The sequence below is a fragment of the Lontra canadensis genome, unplaced genomic scaffold (assembly GCF_010015895.1).
Source record: "Lontra canadensis isolate GAN:19392208 unplaced genomic scaffold, GSC_riverotter_1.0 scaffold179, whole genome shotgun sequence".
Classification (NCBI taxonomy): Eukaryota; Metazoa; Chordata; class Mammalia; order Carnivora; family Mustelidae; genus Lontra; species Lontra canadensis.
The window spans coordinates 623,908-636,497 of NW_022631173.1; positions in this window are offsets into that span (position 1 = coordinate 623,908).

Sequence of the window (12,590 nt, forward strand, 5' to 3'; positions counted from 1 at the left end):
TAGATTAGGTATAGGAGCCAAATTTTATTTTGTACATAGGTTATTTTATTTATAATCACCACATTAAAAAAATTTCAAGTATTAAGGGAAGGTATACCTTAAAAATAAACATGTGGGGAGAAATTCTTTGCACAGAACAAACAATAGCTCTCCTCTGCAGGGTCTCATAGTTTTTAAAGTTTGCCTCTTGGCCTTGGAAACACCAGGAAAGCTTAGGGAAAGAATAAGTCATTCTTTTTTTTTTTTTTTTAAGATTTTATTTATTTATTTGACAGAGAGCAAGATCACAAGTAGGCAGAGAGGCAGGCAGAGAGAGGGGAGGAAGCAGGCTCCCTGCTGAGCAGAGAACCAGATGCGGATGTGGGGCTCAATCCCAGGACCCTGAGATCATGACCTGAGCCGAAGGCAGAGGCTTAACCCACTGAGCCACTCAGGTGCCCCAAGCATAAGTCATTCTTGCCACTGTTTCCCACAATGTTCAAGTAATAATAACACCTAACATTTACTGAGCACTTACTAAGTCCTAGGCAACGGTCTTCTACTCACTTTATATGTATATCCTTAATTAATCATCATGAAAACATTTTTAGGTAAAAACTATTATTATTTCCATTTTGTAGATGAGAAAATTGAGTCACAACAGGACTCACATTATTGGAAAATAGCTGAGCTAGCATTTGAACCCAGACATCCTTAAGAGGATATATATGTTATAGCTAGGATATGACATTGAAATCTTATCTCTGCCTTTTAGTAATTGTGAGATCTTGAGCAAGTAACTTAACATCTCTGTGCCTATGTTTTCTTAACTATAAAATGAAGCTAATGATAATAATAATAGTTCTTACCCATAAGATTTGCTGGGAAGATTAGGGCAGTTTATATGTAATACTTAGAAGAATTCCTGGCACATGATAAGGACTTATTAAGTATTTTCTCTTCCTACGGTGGCTTCAGAACCTGCACACTATCCCACTGTACTAAACAACTGTCTTTATTGTTTATGGATATATCTTCTGCAGTGAGAAAACATTTGCCCTGAAAGGGAGCCTAGAGATCAGCTAGCTCTACTTGGTCCTATGACAGATGGGGACGGTCTGAAGAGGAGAAGTGACTTGTTTGTCCAAGTATATGTCACAGAATTGGACCTAGAAGTTGGGAATCCAGTTTCCTCATCTAGTGCCCTTTCCACTACCCTGTCTCTCCCGCCCTCATGTACTTAGTTCCTCAGTTGCTTTGAACTCTGCTATTCTGTGCACTCCATTTTCTCCATGTAATTACATTGCTGGGAATAAATCTAGATGCTGGATGCTAGGGTAATTCTTTAACTCAACAGCTTATTCCGCAAGCATCCTTCTTTCTGTGTGTGTTCATTGTGGTATTTAGTATTTTAATATAAGGTTAGAAAGCAAACTTCGGAAGAAAAATGGACCTGTCAATTCTGGCTCTATCATTTGCTAGTTGCTCTGTGTCTACATTTCCTCTTCTAGGACCTCCATCAGCTCCTGCTTCGCCTGCTGCCTTGGTCTCCTCAGGCCTTCCTGTCTCTTCTCATGCCCCTACAGTCCGGTGCCTTCTTAAAAATGTGATTATGTTCCTGCTGTGCTCAAAACTTTTCAAAGGTTTTTCATTATTGGTAGGGTAAGGACTAAAATCCTTAAGGTGGTCTACAAGGCCCTGCTAATCTTGGCTCCTTCCACCTCTCCGACATATTGTTCCTGGAGCCTGCATCCTTTCACTCCCTGAAAGCATCATTGTGTGCCCTACCATGGAAGTTTTGCACATTCTGTTCCCTTTGTCTGCATTTCTCTTCCTCAGGATTTGATTTAGTTAATGCTTACCTTTCTTTTAGCTCTTTCAGTGATTTATTGTAACTCAAAAATTACTTTCTTAGGGAAGTCTACCTGTTTCTAAGTCACTCAGTAGAATGTATTATTTTGATAATTTTACTTTTAAAAAAAGCATTTCTTGATTCATCTCCATTTCTTCCACTAGATTATAAACTCTGTGGGGATCAGAATAGTATCTTCTTTCTCTTTCTCTATTTTTTTAAAAGATTGATTGATTGACTGATTGATTTATGAGAGGGAGAGAGAATGCAAAGGGAGAGGGAGAGCAGACTCTCTACTGAGCAGAAAGCCCTATATGGGGCTCCATCCCAGGACCCTGAGATCATGACCTGAGCTGAAGGCAGATGCTTAAACAACTGAGCTACCCAGGCATCCCTCTCTGTCTCTTGAAATTCAGAACCTGGTTATATTAATTAGGGCTTTTTGCTATGCATCTAACTTATGTTATATAGAATTGTCATAACTTGTAAGGGCAGGCTAGTGTGTCTTTCATAGATGAGGAAAGTGAGATTCAGGAAAGTTAACATATGTGAGGTCATATCATTAGTAAGTGGTGAGGTTAGAATTTGATATGAGGTCTTTCTAGTTCCAAAACTCATATTCTTTCCTTTATACTATGTTGTACTATAACCAGGGATATTTTAATCTTTGTTACCTTTTTGTCAAAAAATAAATCGCCTTAATACGTATGTTAGCCAAATGAGCCATTTTTCTTGATATGTGCATATTTTTGATAGGGAAAATGGCAGGAATTGTATATCTACATGACTATCATTAGAAAAAGGTTACCTCTATATGACCTCCTTTTTTTTTTTTAAGATTTTATTTATTTATCTGACAGAGATCACAGGTAGGCAGAGAGGCAGGCAGAGAGAGAGAGGAAGGGAAACAGGCTCCCTGTTGAGCAGAGAGCCCGATGTGGGGCTTGATCCCAGGACCCTGGGATCACGACCTGAGCTGAAGGCAGAGGCTTTAACCCACTGAGCCACCCAGGTGCCCCATGACTTTCTTTAAAAACAAATATTAATGACTTAGTTTAACCTATCTAAGTTTCCTGTGTCAGATTTCACTTTGTGTATTTTTTAAAGATTTATTTATTTATTTTAGAGAGAAAGAAGGAGCATGAGCTGGGAGGAGGGCAGAGGGAGAGAATTTCAAGCAGACTCCCTGCTGAGTGTGAGTTGGAACCTGAGGTAAGATGTAGGGTTCCATCTCATGACCCTGAGATCACAACCTGAGCTGAAACCAAAAGTCTGACGCTGAACCCACTGAGCCACACAGGTACCCTATCACTTTGTGTATTTGTATGTGTATGGTGTTTTTATTCTGCCATAAAGACTAGTATTTGAGAAATGAATTTTGTCCTGGAAAGGGTGAATCAGAAGTTTGAGATTTAGATACTTTGGCTGGTCCACATTGCTGAGTTTAGGGAAATGCAATTATTGTAAACCAAGTGACTTTTATTCATGACTTTCTCATTTTTTCTTAATTTTTACTCATTACAGCATCTTTATTAGCAGTTTAAAACTGATTTTTCCTTTTGTATCTTTTTAGTTTTATCTTCCCAAAATTTGTTGTAAGGAGGCAAATTGTAGATTTCACTTCGATTCTGATGCTTCCCTGAACTTCAAAGGTAATGTTTCCTCAGAGAGAAGCTTGGATTCTAAATTTTATCTCAGAAAATTATACAGGCAATATATTTGAAGTAGCATGGTGGAAAAATCTAAAGGAAGAAATGAATGCGTGAGCTCTCCTTTTAAAGAAGATGCAGATAAGAAAGGAGAATAAGGAAGGAAAAAACAGCACTATATGAAGAGGACAGGCCCCCTGAAACATTCAATGTCAAATCTAAAAAGTAAACATTTTTTTCTCTAAGGTAAAACTTATCTTGAAGGAAAAATGGGAACTGACCATGATTTTCAAGGAAAGGAACAGAAAATTACTCTCACTAGCTTTCCTTCTAAAACACAGTGAGCTCATATCAGGTATTTGGAAAATAGTCCCAACATTCCCCTACTGCAAGTGGCCAAGCTCTGTCCCATGGAAATGCTGCTTTTATTTGGCAAAAACAAACTGAGACAGGGAGTAAAACTCCCTATCCCTTAAGCGTGAGCCTCACATCACAACTTCTTCCAAAGAGTATAGTACAAAAAGGGGGATAAAGAGTAACTTTACAGGGGAGAAACCCAGCAAACACTATCTCAGCCAGGTGATCAAGATCAACATCAATGTCATAAATCATACTGATAGTGCATACCCTTGATATGATGTGATGAAGATGGCACTTTACCTCTGTGGTCATCCTCCCCCAAACCTATAACTGCAATCTAATCATGAGAAAAACATCAGATAAATTGCTATCAAGGGGCATCCTACAAAATAGTTGAACAATATTCTAAACTGTCAAGGTCATTAAAAACAAAGAAAGTCTGAGAACATGTCACAATCACAACTATTCTAAGGAAATATGTCAACTAAATGTAATGTGATATTTTGTATGGGATCTTGGAAAAGAAAATGGACATTAAATAAAACTAAGACATTAAATAAAACTAAGGAAATAAAACTAAGGAAATAACTCTAATCTTTAGTTAATAACAGTGTGTCAATATTTGTTCATTAATTATAAAACATACTATACTAATCTAAGATGTTAATAATAGAGGTAACTGCCTATAGGGTATATGGGAACTCTGTATACTAGCTTCTCAATTTTTCTCTAAGTCTAAAAGCATTCTAGGAAAGTCTGGCTGCCTCAGTCAGTGGAACATGTGACTCTTGATCTCAAGGTTGTGAGTGCGAGTTTAAGTCCCATGTTAGGTGTAGAAATTATAAGTAAATAAACTTAAAAAAAAAACGTGTTCTAAAAAGTCAAACCTATTTAAAAAATAACTCACATAATTCTTGTAGGGTCATTCAAAGAGCTTTCATGGAGACTGAAGAGAACATAATGAATATTACATAATAAGCTCTAACATTTGTATACTGCTTTCTAATTTGGGAAATGACTTAATATAGACTATTTCATTTAATTTTTAAACAGTCTAGTGAAGTAGATACAATTAATTACTCCCATTTTGCAGTTAGAAAGAGTAGAGCTTGGAAAGATGAGGTGACTTGTTGGGAATCAAAACCTGATCTAGGGACACCTGGGTGGCTCAGTGGGTTGAGCCTCTGTCTTCCGCTCAAGTCATGGTCTCAGGGCCCTGGGATCAAGCCCTGCATTGGGCTCTCTGCTCAACAGGGACCCCGCTTCCCCCACCCCACCCCCCCCGCCGCCTGCCTCTCTGCCTACTTGTGATCTCTGTCTGTCAAATAAATACAATCTTAAAAAAACAAAACAAAACAAAACAAAAAAACCTGATCTGACTCTAGTACCAATGATCTTTCCACCACATTCCAGTTACACGTCTATCTATTATTCCCAAATTTTAGCAACAATATAGGCACTAACAGCACTAGGGTTTTAGTAGTTGATGAATATAAGCCAAGAGAATAATTCCTGAACTCTTTCTTATTTGCCCTTAAAAGACATTTATCTAAGATCCTTATTTTAGTGTTGGTTAGTGGCATCTTATCAGGAAGAGTCAATGAATTGTATCTGCCTCTGAAAACAAGGATACAGAGTATTTTACCACTAAAAGTGGGCAGCAGTTCACTTCTCATCAGAAAGCTTTATTTTTCAGGTCTACACACTTTAGGAATATGACCTTGACTCAAGGCTACTTTAAATGTCTCATTTGGCTTTTCAGAGTTTGCTGATAATAGATAGTGTTCTGTACCTTGAACTGGGGAGGTGCTCAAAGACCAGTGATGGTTTGGGGATCATTTACAAAGCATTCCAGCTGTGGTGGCCGTATGCCACTCCATCTGCCTGTATTGTGTGGGTATTGTTCTGTAGTGTTCCATAGCATGCCTACTCTTGCTTTTGGATTACAAACTCCTTGGGGTATGGATGTGGTTTTGTGTTTGGACCATTTTACCTGCTGCAAAGCAACATGTACTCTTTTTCTCTCCAACTACAGAGGATGTGTGCCTCTTAAACTGACAATTGTACCAACCATAAAAATATACATGTGTTTTTTGCAATCAGTTTATTGTGGGAAAGTTGTTGGGAGGACTACTATTTAAAACGTCAGCTAAGACACATATAGCAACAGCTGCAATTACTGAGTATTATTAAATACAGCTATGTAAGACGCACTTACCATACAGAATCTGTCTCTAATCCTACCTGAAGATGGCTTATGATTATAGATCTTGTTGGATGTCCTGAAGGGCAGCTCACCCATGTCTCTGCTAGATCTTAGTTGGAGAGTGAGTATAGGAGGGAGATGGACAGAGCATACACAGAGAATTTTAAAGATCGACCTAAATATCCAATAAATGTTTTAACTTCCCATATCACTGGAAACGCTACTGGAAGGAAAGTCCAGATTATTTTGATCACCTTTGTGGGCATTTAAACAGAGGACACTTTTAGCACCTTTAGGGTTCAAATTATTTATAGGACTTCAGAGACTATACTCAACTCCTGCAAGCAATCACACAGTAGCCATTTTTCTCTTGAATTTACCTTATTGTGGAATCATCCCACATTACCTGTATTTCCTGAGTATTCAAACTATGTTCTCTGTGACCCTCTGTTCTTTATATCCTTTACTGTTTCCTTTACCTAGGATCCTTCCCTTCTTCCTACTTGTCCATCAAAACTCAATTCATATTTTACCATTCTCTGGGAAATCTCCTTCCATCATTCCCCATTTTAATTGCAAGTTTAGATTAGACACACCTTCTTTGTATACCCCAAATATCTGTACATAAAGCTATCATAGCTTTTGTTTGTTTGTTCATTTATTTAATCATTCATTCAAAATTACTTACTAAGTAACCACTCTGTGTCAGAAACTGTTCTAGCTGCTGGAGATACAGCAGGGCCAAACAGTTAGGTTCCTACTTCCATAGAGCTTACAGTGGGGATGATAGTCAATAAATAAGTAGGCAAATAATTAAATAGAATTTATTATTTTATTTATGGCATAATGTATTGATGTAATAGTGAGTGATTGAAGGTGGAGCTATTTTGATTGAATGGTTAGGGAAGGTTTTTCTGAGGAGGTGACATTTGAAAAGAGATCTGAATGATGAGAGAGCAAATGATGTGAAGATATGGGGGGAAAGCAGTCTAAGCAGAGGGAACAAGGGAACAATGAAGGATGTGAAGGGTAACAATCTTGAGGTGTTTGAAGAACAGCAAGGAGCCTGTGTGGCTGCAGCATCATAAGTGAGGAGGAATGTTGTAGGAGGTGAGATTGGAAAGGCAAGCCTAGACAATTGGATGTTAAAGGCCTCGGAGAGAACTATATGGGTTGATGGGGCCAAGATTTGGGACTAGACTTGTCACACTCCAAAAGCTAGTGCCTATCATCGTATATTACCAATACATATCACATTCTATAATACAACGATAGGAAGTGAAACCTTTAGGCTGTTCAAAAATATCACTTAAGATGCACTAAAATGTAATGAAAGTGTTTCAGAAAAAATTAATCATATTTATTAACTAGGAAAGAAATACCCAGTTTTAGGCCTACTATTAATCATTGACATATTTTGATCAACTCAGTGAAGATACAGGTTTTTATCAGACCAGACTATTTTGAAAACTGCTGTGTTAGGAATCAGAGAACATCTGAATTCTAATTCTAGACTTATGTCACTTGTGATAATCAGCTTTCTTTTCACATATTTTCTTAAAAAGAGTCATAGCCTAGTGTTTCATTACATTGGCATGAATTTTCAAATAGTTTTGAGATTTACATAGTTGCACACACCATTTTAGGGATACTGTCACTCTATTGGACATAGTTAACTTTTATATTAATCACTTCCTCTTAAAACTAAGAAAACTTGGGCACATCCTGAAATTTGCACTTCAAAACTGATTCTGGATATTTAGGTTCATTATTATCATAATCTGTGAATCTCTTCTGAAACTCTCACTCTATTTCTACATCTCGACTCTAGAACTGTAAAATTTGTTATTCCTCTGAGTACTGGAGAATGAAGTTCCAGGCCTCATGTTTAATCTAAATGTCTTCATTTTCTTGAACAAGTCAGCAACTGCCTTGTTTAATTTCCTACAGTTTCAGGCTTGACCTGTTTAGGTATTTGCCATAGCACTAAGAAAATCTAATCTTAATGTCACTGGGAGACCTACCAAAATGGAGTCCTTTAACTTAAAGTCATTTAGCATGAAGTCTTTTATTCTAGTTCTTTAATAAGTTTAAACAATCAAGTAATCTGATGTCATTAAAATAAACTGGTTTCCCTACCCTACTTTGTCTTCTTCCAAATAGACCATAAATAAGTACTGGTTAAGGGCATAAGCATGAGTAAAATTGGAGATCTTGATCTGTTCCTCCATTAAACCACAGAGGGCTCAGCACAACTAGTTTATATCGAGAACCCTCTTTCTGAAAGAGGCATGAAAGTCTGGGGTGCAAACTCTTCTCTCCTGATGCAAATAAAACACTGAGAACAATTTTCCCCTTTTTTTGCAGTGCCCCATCTGTGACAAGTGCAATCAGCTTATCCATGTTTAAACCAAACTTCTCAAATTTATTCTCAGCAGATGGTTAAGTTCTATCAGTTCATATGTCCTGGCTAATGGGGTAAAACATTTCTTTCCCATAAATGTCACAGCCAGAATGTTGGGAACTTATTGTGTGACAGGTACTCACATGCTCTGCTACTGGAAGCATAAAGGGTTGAGTTCTAAGGGGATGACAACTTTCAAAATGTTTCAACAGACTGGAAAAGATCATACCCTTTGACCCAGTGACCTGATATCTAGAAATCCAAACAAGGAAGTGATCAGAGATGATGCAAGAATGTTCACTGTGGCATTATTTATAACAGAAAAAAAAAAGTAGGACTTGATTCACTTAAATATTCAAGAAGTGAATGGTTTAATTAGTTATGATGGATCCCTAAGATGGATTTTTTCCAACAATAGGAATAATGTTTGCAAAGAATGCTTTATTACATGAAAAATTATGAATAAACATTAAGTGATGAAACCAAGGCATACATGATACATAGTGTGTGATCTCAGTTTTTAAAAAGTAAGTTTATATGTGAATATAATGCACTTTAAAAAATATATTTTACTGGAGCACCTGGGTGGCTCAGTGGGTTAAACTTCTGCCTTTGGCTCAGGTCATGATCTCAGGGTCCTGGGATCGAGCCCTGCATCAGGCTCTCTGCTCGGCAGGGAGCCTACTTCCCCCGTCTCTCTGCCTGCTTCTCTGCCTACTTGTGATCTCTCACTCTCTGTCAAATAAATAAATAAATAAATAAATAAAATAAACAATATATATAATAAATTATATATATAATATTATTATTATAATTTATATATAATTTGGATTTAATTTTATTTAATATTTATAAATTCTAATAAAATTTATAAATTTTATTAAAATTTATAAATTTATTTAATATAATATTAATATTTAAATTTATTTAATTAAATTTATATAATTATTTGTATTAATATTATTATATATAATATATAATATTATATATTATATATTTATATTATAAATATATATACATATATATTTATATATATAAATATAATTATATTATATATAATTTATTATATATATCATTTATTTATTTATTTGACATATAAATTGACAAATTGACATACAAATTGACAAATAAATTATATATCTATATCTATATATATATATAATATATTTATTTATTTATTTGAGAGAGAGAGAGAGAGAGAGAGAGAGTGTGCACAAGCACAAGCAAGGGAAGGGCAGAGGGAAAGGGAGAAGCAGACTCTTGGCTGATGCAGGGTTGAATCCCAGGACCCTGGGATCAGGACCTGAGCCAAAGGCAGATGCTTAAATGCTGAGCCACCAAGTCACCCTGGGTATAATGCATTCTATAGTCCCACTCAACTGGCATTACGAAGTACTAGGGGGTTTGTGTCTTTCACTTCTTTGACTAGCCTGTCCTGCTAATCTCACTCACATGAAGAACCACATAAACTCTACAAAATTCTTTATGGAGGCAGCTCTTAGCAAGGAGTGGGAGAAATAGAGACTGGAACCCATCCTTCTTTAGCACTTTTAATGGAAAAGTGAAGCTTTTCATATTGGGCATTCAAAAAAAGAGGGTGGCCTCTGTGGGAATTTCAATCTTTCAGACCTCCTTGCCTTCTCAGTTTCCTGAACTTTCCCTTTTAACCCAATCTTCTTCCAAATCCCTGAGGCCCATGCTCTCATTCCCTCCTTTGGGAATTCTATTCCTCATCTGAAGGAAGATAATCTGGTCTTCTGACCTTTTGTATATTTCTGGTTTGGACCAGTTTTCCCTCAACTCCTACCTTTCTGGTCACTTCCTGTTCCTAAGAGAAAGACAATCATTGTTGATTTTCTCATTAGTTTACCCGATAAGTTATTTCACAAAGCCCGTGGGGTGTGTGTGGCATTATTTCTTAGAGACAAACAAGATTTACCAAGGAGAGTGTTTCTCTTCTTTTACCAAGTATTTATCCATGTTCCCTCAAAACATAAGCCTCTGGCATTACTGGGCTAAGAAGCCACTGGCACTCTCCTGAGCCTGGTTTGTATTTTAAATCCACCAAACTAGCTGTTAATGGCTTTCCTTTTTGCTACACAGAATTGTGTTACTGTTGATTACATATTCTTCAATGACATGATTTACCACAATTTAGAAGTAGAAGTGGTAAGGGGACAGATTTTTCAGTTTAAATTGCCACAATGTCTCTTCTACTAGTTAGTTTCCTTAAGCCAATACCAAGTCTGACTCATCTAGACACAGCCTTACCCTTACTGTCATTGATACAATACTCTGTCCTTCAAACTGAGCTGCCTTTATATTATCAATATTATTTGAATGTTTGTTATGGAAAAGGCTGGGAGCTAACGGAATGTCTTAATGAAAAGCATAATCTTTGGAATCATGCCTGGCTTCAAATCTTCACTGTAACGCTTAGTAGCTTTGTTACATCAAGCAATTTATTGAACCTCTCTCTCTGTTTCTTGGTTAGTAAAATGGGAGTAAAACCTATATCATGCGCATAGAAAGGGGAACCTTCTTACACTGTTGATGAGATTGCAAGCTGGTACAGCTACGCTGGAAAACAGTATGGAGCTTCCCCAAAAAGTTAAAAATAGAGCTATGTTACCACCCAGCATTTGCACTAGTAGGTATTTACCCAAAGGATACAAAAATATTGATTTGAAGGGATACATGCACCCCAATGTTTATAGCAGCTTTATCAACAGTAGCTAAATTATGGAAAAAGCCCAAATGTCCTTCAACTGATGAATGGATAGAGATATTTTATGTGCATGTGTGTGTATATATGTATACATATATATATTTAAGTGTATGTATATATGTGTGAGTATTTATAAAGTAATATTACTCAGTCACCAAAAAAATGAAATCTTGCCATTTGCAATGATGTGGATGGAGCTAGAACTATTATGTTAAGCAAAGTAAGTCAGTCAGAGAAAGACAAATATCATATGATTTCAATCATATATGAAATTTAAGAAACGAAACAGATGTGGGGCATCTGGGTGGCTGAGTTGGTTAAGCATCCAACTGACTCTTGATTTCAGCTTGTGTCATGATCTCAGGGTTGTAAGATCAAGTCCCACGTTGGGCTCCATTCTGGGCATGGAGTCTGCCTAAGACTCTCTTACCCTCTTCCTCTGCCACTCCCATCCCTCCCCAAAGGAAAAAAAAAAAGAAACAAAACAGATGAACACGGGGGAAAAAAAGAGAGAGACAAGACAGGAAACAGACTCTTAGCTATAGAGAACAAACTGAGGGTTACTAGAGGGGAGGTGGGCAGAGAGATGGGTTAAGGAGGGCACTTTTAAAAAATATATTTTATTTATTTATTTTGAGAGAAATAGAGTACAAGCAGAGGGAGCTGCCAAAGGAGAGAGAGAGCAGGTTTGCCAAAGAGCAGGGACCCTGCTGCAGGGCTCAATCTCAGGACTCTGGGATCATGACTTGAGCTAAAGACAGATGCTTGACTGAGCCACCCAGGCACCCCAAAAGGGCACTTGTGATGAGCACTGGGTGTTGTATATAAGTGATGAATCACTAAATTCTACACCTGAAACTAACTTTACACTGTATGTTAACCAATTGGAATTTAAATAAAAACTTGGGGGACAAAAAGTCACTAATACCTGACTTGTTGGATAGCTTTTTCTATTGTGTATTAGTTCCCAAAATATAGTTTGTCTGTGGCAGTTGTTAACATTTACATGCATGGAATCATAAATTATGGGCTCTGGTGAGTCTTATTATCATCTTCAAAATAAATGTAGGATTCACCTATGTTAAAAGCAAAAACATGGGGTACCTAGGTAGCTCAGTAGGTTAAACATCCAGTTGGATGTTTGATCTCAGCTCGGGTCTTGATTTCAGGGTTATGAGTTCATGCACTGTGTTGGGCTCCATGCTGGACAGGGAGTCTACTTAAAAAATAAACAGAACAAAAGGAAAACCAAACCTTTATCATGGAGCTATGTGAGAATGAAATTAGAGTGTGTGTCAGGTACTTGGCACATACTAGCACTTATTAAATGATAACAATTATTATAGTGAATGGTAGACAGTCTTAAACAATGTAATATTAATCTGGAGAAAAATGGTTGGGATGGAAATGTA